An 8,943-nucleotide genomic window follows, 5' to 3' on the forward strand; every position below is an offset into this window, starting at 1 on the left:
TGCTTGTTTAATGAGGGAATTCTGACATGTAATGCACTTCCTTATTCTTTCTTGATTAAGCTTGTGTAGCCCCAGGGCACAGGAAATATCGACTCATATGGCAGGGCTGATAAGCATCAACTCTCACTGCTGACTTGGGCCAGCAAGCTGCTAGTGAATTCAGCAGATGTTTCTATTATCTGGGCCAATGGAAACCTTATGGACCTTTTTCCCCTCATCTCCTCCCAGGAGCAAATGTTATCACAGCAGAAATTTGGATGCATGCCAAATAAGAAGCAGACGTGTTGGGAGAAAGTAGGGTATACTCTTATCCATAAATAGTGGTCATCAGTGGTTTGAATTGACAAGCCATTTTAATGGCTTATTTTTGTGCATTTGCTTTCATTTAACCAAACCCCTATAAACCCTTCTATTCTTTCATAAGAGCATTTACCTTAAACATATACATCTAATCCTTGAATATGCAAGGATTGTTTCAAGACACAAACCAAAAGAAAAAAGAAAAAAAAAGCAAAGAAAAAAAGAATCTGAATATATAAAAAGTAGGAAAATTGTTGATATCTAATAATTTCTTTCTTACATAAATGGAAAAACTACTTAATTGTAACTTGCAGTTTACTGGACTTAATTTACATTTTTTGATGTCATATTAAAAATAGCAACAACAGGCCCATAAGAATTCCCAAGAAAAACTAATTAAAGGGTTAAGCTTAGCACTCTTTATTGAGTATCATTCTTATTCAGTTGAATTTTAAATGTACTTTCTGAAGAATGCAACTTGATTAAATTCATGTAGCTGTTCCTCATCTCTCTCTCCATCTACCCACACTCAATTACACTGACCCAGTGGAGTGCCCATCAATTTTGTATGATTTAGATTTTTATCACATATATTCAAATTCTGTATTTCAGAATTCTACATTGCCTCTACACAACTTTTCTCCTCTAAACAATACACTTGTTTAAAGAGAAAGAGCATTTTTTAAAAGAGGTGGAATGCATTTCTTAGATGCTAAAACTATATATTTACTCAATTTATTTTAACACACCAGGATATATTTCCTGCTGACAAAGAGACAAAAAAGTAGGAAAGAAATTTGAATAGATATAACTTAATGTTGGTTAATTTTATTTATTCTAACATTGTTTACTGAATACCTACTATGAGTAAGGCACGTTAAATGCAAATAAAAAGAAATAGCCAAGTGCCTAAGCACACAACTTAGTATAATAATTGATGGGAGTTGTTTCAATAAGGTCAGCATTAACAATGTTCTATAATACATTCAATCAACTCCAAAAGCTACATTGAGAGGCTGCTCGGCAGAAGCCTTGTTTTCATCTGTTTCCATATTTACCTTAGGGCATGTCGTTTTGAGCAAAGTAGCAAAGTATAAGTAGCTAAAAAAATGTTGGCAGTATATTTTAAATGCTTCTTCTGCATAGCACATATGATATGTGTGATTAGAAAAGACACTCACTCATATAAGTTTCCAGGGCCAAACATTTAACAGTTTTTCCCTCTTGTATTCTAATTGTCAGAAACTTAATTTTAAATTCCTTTAAGGATTCTGTGGGTATGACTTAGCTTTGTGAATGGGTATAGAAATTCTGGTCCAGAAAGCTGGCAACCATAGCCATGAGACAGAGACACTACAGAGATTTAATTTTCTATAGCAGCATTCTTTGCAAGCTGTGCAAACAGTTTTTGGTTAAACAAGGAATCAAGATGATGGAGATTTTACATCTCAGTGAAACAACCACACATAATTTCTCGTTTTTATAATGAAAAAACCCCCCCAAAAATAGACTATCTTTCATTCTCTATATTATCTTTTAGAAGGGAGACTACAAAAAAGTTTCAGAGGCTCAGAATTAATTAGATAATAAATAAAATAAAAGAATTAATAGGCTCATACCTGCAACATACAAAGCAGTCAGAAATACTGTGTTATGAAAGAGACACTGGAATATAAAATCTTCTTTAGGAGAAAGGCATTTAAATTCATATTCCAAAATGAACAAACCATTCTACTTCTAATTATTGGGGTTTAATAATTGTAGCATATATTTGGAATCACAAATATGTAACTTCATAAAATATTCAATCATTTCAGTATTAAAATAATTTGAGGTTTAAAACTAGCAGCACAACTTAAAGACCTATTAGATGAAGAAAAAAACAGGAAAAGAAATTGAGAAAGACCCTGGATCTCCAGATAGATGACAGAATAGATGGTGGTGCTACTAATTAAGATTTAGTTACAAAAGGGAAAGTAGTATCTCTGTTAAATGTTCCTGTTTAGCAAATCACCCCAAAACTTAGCGGCTGATATCAATGGCCATTTTTGTAGTTCGCATATGAAATGGCAATTTGTACAGGGCTCCCCCAGGCACTTCTGATTTAAGCTGTGCTCCCTAATGCATCTATGGTTGTCAGTCATCTGCTTTGGGGGGTTCTCATTCTGCGGGAAGGCCGGCTGTCAGCAGGGGTGACAGGTGATGATTGGGCTTCATTTCATGGCTCTTGGGTCCCGAAGACAACAGCAAGCACTTTTCCAGTCTATTCTTGCTTTCAGTTTGCTACCATCCCATTGGCCCAAACACATCACGAGGGCAAGCCAAGGGTCAACGTGGAAAGAGACTACCCAAGTGAACAGATACAGGGTAACAAAAACAAAATAGCAGCTATTGGATGAGGAGACTAAAGTGGTTGATTATCAAAGAGAGAGTGATACATCCCAAGGTAAGAAAAAAAAATTAAGAATTAAAGAGATTTTTACACCTCAAATGTTGCAGAAAAATCAAGTTTATAAAAGATCAGACACTTGTGCATGGGGACTGACCACCAATATGCCTTAGCGGCTCTGCTATGAGCGATTAATTTAAAAAATACAAAGAGAAAGCAGAAGGCAGTGTTTTAAGAAGTGAATAAGAGGTGATCAAAAGAAGATATTAAGTGTAATCAACAGTTTTCAAGAAACTTGACAATAAACAGATTTCACAAAAGCTAAAAGAAAATGTAGAGCTTGAGAGAGATTTTTGTTGTTTTACTGTTTACGTCTTCATATAACTTAGTAGCATTAATATTACATAAACTTCAGTGTGACTTGGTTGACTTCTGTCTGTTCTATAGACAATTATTTCACAAATGTTGGCTTGGATACACCAGGCAGATTGAGAAGAGTGAGAGGAATCAGTACCAGTGTTTCCCCACTTCAGGAAAGACACCACAAAATAGGTGCTTAATTTTTACGTTGGTAGCATTATTGTTATGTGTCCAGTCAGCACAGTCCTCTTCCAATGAGAGTGTTGGATTGATGGTCACACTGTTATTTTTTCTCATGAGAGCATTAACAGGACTTAAATTAACAAAAATACAAAGTGTTATGAGAGTAATTAAGAACACTTACACCTCACTAACATTAACACTGCAAATCTCCCTTAAATAAGCTTGGTCTTTATTTTGAAACTACTATTCATTCTTCAGTGCTGTGAAAACCCATGAAATATTTCCTTTCTTCTTTATAGCATGTTGGTAAAAGGCTGTTGGTCCATTAGATGTTACTTAGTCTTTTACATCTTTACCAGTCTAATCATTGTTAACCTGACCTTATACCAATTCCTTTCATTCTTAAGATAAATAAATAGTTAAGGAAATCTAACATAAAACATAAGGAAATAAGTTTCTCATTGATTAATAATTCTAACATATCTACAAATTTATCTGATTTTCCTTACACATATGATAGGAACATGCAACCCTATGTATGCAAGTACATACATAGGATTATGTATTAAATGAGATAGGATATAACATTGGTGAGTTTATACATTTTGATTTCAAAGTTTGCTTCACAAAGATTGTTCATCATTTCTGCATGATCCAGACTGGCTTCTATTGCTGTTCTAAACTGGGACATTTAAAAGCTATGCTATAAATTGGTTTGCCTATAAGTTAGATAATTTGAGATAAAAATCTTACTGAACACTGAGTTTAGGCACATACTAAATATCATAAATTGTAGGAAGACACTTCATAAATCAAATTTCACCTTAAATCAGTCATACTGAAAAGAGAAAGGGTAAGAAGATACAAGAATACCAAAGGAATTTGGGCAAAGGTGAGAGAAGAGCCAACCATGAAAACATGAGTATAAAATATAGCAAATATGTTCCACACAACTGGATACATTGGAATGTCATGAGAAGAATGTCATAAAAAATTTACTTATGAAAATGGTAATGCTGAAATACAAAATGAAAAATTTGCATAAGTAGATGAAAGTAATAGAAAGAAATATATGCATATTTATGTACATTTTGGAAATATAATAAGCAATGAATTTGAGATGGTTTAAAAGGAAACATGAATAAATAATGTATAACCTGATTTATACCAGAGGAACAAATAAACAGGACTGAATTAAACTGTGATTCAAAGACCATATCAAATCAAGTCATATTATTTAGCAGAACTTTTAAGCATATCAGAGATATAGCCTGTTTTTCAAATACTTACCATACAACTAAGTTACATGTGATTCATATTTCCCTTTCAATGTGGAAATCTCTGGTTAAATAGCCACAATAAATATGACTAGAAAGTAAAAACAATTACCAATGAGTGTTTATTTATGTAAGATGTTAGAAATCAAGTATTTTGTTAAAAATAATTCACCATTTTTGTTGAAACAGTATTTCCCTAATGCACAAAAATATAGTTCCTTATAATTAAAGAGCAGAAATAATATAACGGTGTATATTATTGTCATCAGCAATATAAACAAAGATAAGTAATATGGCTATTAGTAAACAGCTAGGGAATGACAAGGTGTAAATTTCATACTAAGTCTTTTGTTAAATAATTTTCTGTTCAACTCTCCATTCAAAACCAATTATTCAGTGTCCACTGTATGCCAAACATTATGACAGGCATGACGTTTTAAAATATTAAAAATGAAAATGATGATTGGAGTTAATAGTGTACATGAGTTTGAAACATCCAAGTAGAGGTATTTAATAAATGAGCATTTGTTCTCACTTCTTCTGTGGCTCTCTTTCTCACTCTCTTGTATTCTAAAGCTTGCAACATCCCTACTTTCAATTCTTAAAGTAAGTGGTTACCAAGTCTTCTTATCATAAAAAAAATTGAAAATGTATTTCTCTATCAACACATTTAATTTTTACAATAAGAAGACTATAGTAAACCTAGAGTGATTTTTTTCCATTTAAAAATGTTTACTAATTTTTAATTAATTAAACAAAAACTTGTAATTTTATTTTACTGGGAGAAAATAATGAATGTATAATTATTATTTTACCATGAAACGTTCTCATGTATTTTCATTACACACCAAAATGGAATTCATAGATTTTTAAAAAATTGCTGAAATATAAGCAGCTGGCTTGTATATTGATATGTGCATTAAAGTAATTTTCTAGATCAGCGAATTCATGTTAGAAATGGTTGCCTGTAGTAAAATTACATTTCTTCTTTTGCTCTAAAAATCCTTTAATAAAAATCTTCTACTTTTTAAATTACTGAATTATTTTAAAGGTAATTTAGTACCTAATAACATGTAGATGTGAATGGATTTATCTGAATAGCAACTGTGTGTTGGAGCATGGTTTTTCTCATAAATGAGAGCATAATTCGTTTTGCATGTCAGTGGGTAAGTTTATTGTATCAGATTGTATATAACTGAAATAATGGAAGATCAACTTCTAGTAATCTTGTAATACACAAATTCACCTAGTGTAGCACCAAATCCATATTATAGATGTGAATTCAGAGGAATAAAAATAACTTAGAGCTAAAGAACAGGCGTCAGTATAGAAAAACAGAAAAAGCAGTTTATAAAATTCTGAATGAAAATGATTATCTTAATAAGGCATTCTGAATAGATTTATTTTTCTGGTCTATAAAGGTACAAATAATCACAATCTATTGAATGCTATGCAAATTTCTTGAACTATGCCTTCAAGACCTCAGCCAGGTACTAATATATTATTAGTCCCTACATTCATAGAACCAGTGATGACTGTGGTAATGCCATTACACTATAAGCGGGCAAAAATCTTTTAAAACAGGATAATTTTAATTATTTTTGCAGAAGTATGCTAACTCACATATACGGAATCTAAAAATGGTACTGATGAACTCAGTGACAAGAACAAGGACGCAGATACAGAGAATGGACTGGAGAACTCGAGGTATGGGAGGGGGCGGGGGGTGAAGGGGAAACTGAGACAAAGCGAGAGAGTAGCACAGACATGTATATACTACCAACTATAAAATAGTCAGTGGGAAGTTGTTGTATAACAAAGGGAGTCCAACTCGAGGATGGAAGATGCCTTAGAGGACTGGGGCGGGGAGGGTGGGGGGGACTCGAGGGGGGGGAGTCAAGGAAGGGAGGGAATACGGGGATATGTGTATAAAAACAGATGATTGAACTTGGTGTACCCCCCCAAAAATAATAAATAAAAAATAAAAAAAATAAAAAAAAAAGAAATGTGAATGTACTCCTTTTTAAGATTTGAAAGAACTGTAAAGTTTACAAAGTAATTCTGGTGAATGAGCATTTAAAAAGTCTTAACAATATTTGACACTAAAGTTCCTTCATAAATTTGCATGTCATCCTTGCACAGGGGCCATGCTAATCTTCTTTGTATCATTCCAATTTTTTAGTATATGTGCTACCAAAGTGAGCACGACACTAAAGCTCCTTACTGCTCTATGGAGATGCCTCCTTAAGTACATGCCTGCTAAACATGCTATTCATTTCTAAATTTAAGTTTGTTCACACCTTAGTTTTGATGTAGGCTTATTAAAATCACATGATGGTATTTCTGTGGACTTATCTTCATCGTTATGGATATGTGTGTGTGTGCATGCACGTGTGTATAAAATCATGTGTGTGCATAAGTGTATTTTCTAGATTCAACTGAGTGGTAATAATTTAGCTACATATGCAGAAAAATTGAATGGAAATTTCTTAAACCATTTTTGACTAGTATGAAGATTTATAATTTATAATTTATAGTAGGTTGGTATACTTATTGGCTATTAAATGTAAACTCTACAACTCTGCTACTTTCCCAGTTTTTTTTTTTACACAGCCTTCTTAGTCCTAACAATAGTAACCAATGTCATCCAAAGTTACTGTACCACATGATTTTATATCTGACTTTAATAAGATGATCTATTAGGATGGCAGTCTTCATTATCTTTCAGGAAAATAAAGATTAAACATGAAGCTTCAAATAAGACTTTAATTTTTCTAATTCTAGAGTTTTTGTTAGTATGAAGAAAGTAGTAATCTGTCTGTTGCAAAAGACAAAAACATTTCATGAGGATGCTATTTTTGCAATTGAAGGTAATAAAGAATGGGCATTAAATAAAATACACCTAGGAATTGTCTTTTAAAAATGAAAATCACCCTCAATATCTTTACATTAAAATTCATCTTTGTGTATGCTGTTTGCATATGGTAACTGTACTAACATATTTAAATGTTTCATAGAATCTTCCTCTTTAAACTGGTGAAAATAATTGCTTTTCTGTTATTAATTGTTTCTTTTTTATGACAAGAAATTCTACCATGAATAATACTATATAAAATGTTCAGGCTACTCACAGTAAATTTAAAACATCCATATGCATATAAAATCAATTGAATAATATTTTCTCTTGTCCATCTAAACTAGAAGACTGTACTTTTTTTGTTGATAGACAATGTCTATCAGGTTTGTTCTTAGATTCTCTGGTAAATTTTCAGATAGATACATAAAATTCCTTTTTTTTTTTCCCTTTGAGAAAGTAAAAGGATGTACAGGAAATAGTGATGTAAGGCTAATAAACACAGAAATGAGAAAGAATGTAATGAGATTGCAAAAGCTATGTACCAAGGGTAATCAAAGACAGCTTCCACAAATACAAGCATAACTTTCAAAACAAGAAGTATCACTTCAACAACTAATGTTATGCCTTTTTGGCTAGGTATAACATCTTCCCTTTAAAAGGGAAATATCCTATCTATTGACATTAGTAATAGAAGTATTACTTAAATTACACAAACTCATCAGCTTTTAGTCTTTTTTGTTCATTTGATATATATTTATACATATTATTTTAGTGCTTACCAGGAACAATGCATCATTCTTAATGTTAGGTATCAGGAATGATCAAGATTGAAATGGACCCTAGCTCTCATTCAACTTAAAGTATGAGAAAATCAAGGACATTAAGCCAATACACAGCAGCTTCCAGTCTTTCTATGAAAGATATCCTACATGATTGAACAAATCTCACACATAAATATGTCTGAAAAGATTACCATTGGATAGAAAAGTGAATTACCAAGTAAATCCTAAGTAAGTGATTAATACACAGGCATATTTGACCACTAAAGTTACAAAAATCTATTGGTATGTTGAATATAAAAACAAATAAAAGACTTTTTAAGTGATCATTTCTCTCATTTGAAGATATACATTTGGGGATATAGATGCTTTTGTGGAAGGATTAAGTGGACTAAAAATAGCACTTAGTGTCATTTCTTGTGCAGAGACATGAACGAAAATGTTCTTCCTCCTTTCCTGTCCTTACAGAGGACTGTACTGCCATCCTACTTTTCATTTAAGTATAACCATATGGTTAAATGACAAAGGATTGTGAACAAAGGGATTATTTTGTAGGTTTACCCCACTGAAAAGTCCCACAGCACTCTGCTGTGTTCTCCTCTCCTTCTAGATGGCTGGGATGGCAATCTAAGTCTTCTTTTTTGTTTGTTTTTAGATGACAAAGCCCTTGGCAGCCTGTTTCTCGGAACTTTTTTTTTGAGGAGGACTACACCTCAGATCAGGACACTAGCTCAGATCAAGAAGTGAACCAGAAAAAAAGTACCTTGATTATGTGTTTAAACCAGGGGTCCCCAACCC

The 8,943-nt window shown here is 32.6% G+C and overlaps 1 non-coding gene across 1 annotated transcript; it reads right to left on the reverse strand.

The window, feature by feature from the left end:
- Positions 1–6,606: 6,606 nt before the first annotated feature.
- LOC130830705 (U6 spliceosomal RNA) lies at positions 6,607–6,715 on the reverse strand. The gene has a single exon (XR_009047872.1). It is a non-coding gene; the product is annotated as a U6 spliceosomal RNA (small nuclear RNA).
- Positions 6,716–8,943: the final 2,228 nt, after the last annotated feature.

This window comes from Hippopotamus amphibius, chromosome 10, assembly GCF_030028045.1.
Source record: "Hippopotamus amphibius kiboko isolate mHipAmp2 chromosome 10, mHipAmp2.hap2, whole genome shotgun sequence".
Lineage (NCBI taxonomy): Eukaryota > Metazoa > Chordata > Mammalia > Artiodactyla > Hippopotamidae > Hippopotamus > Hippopotamus amphibius.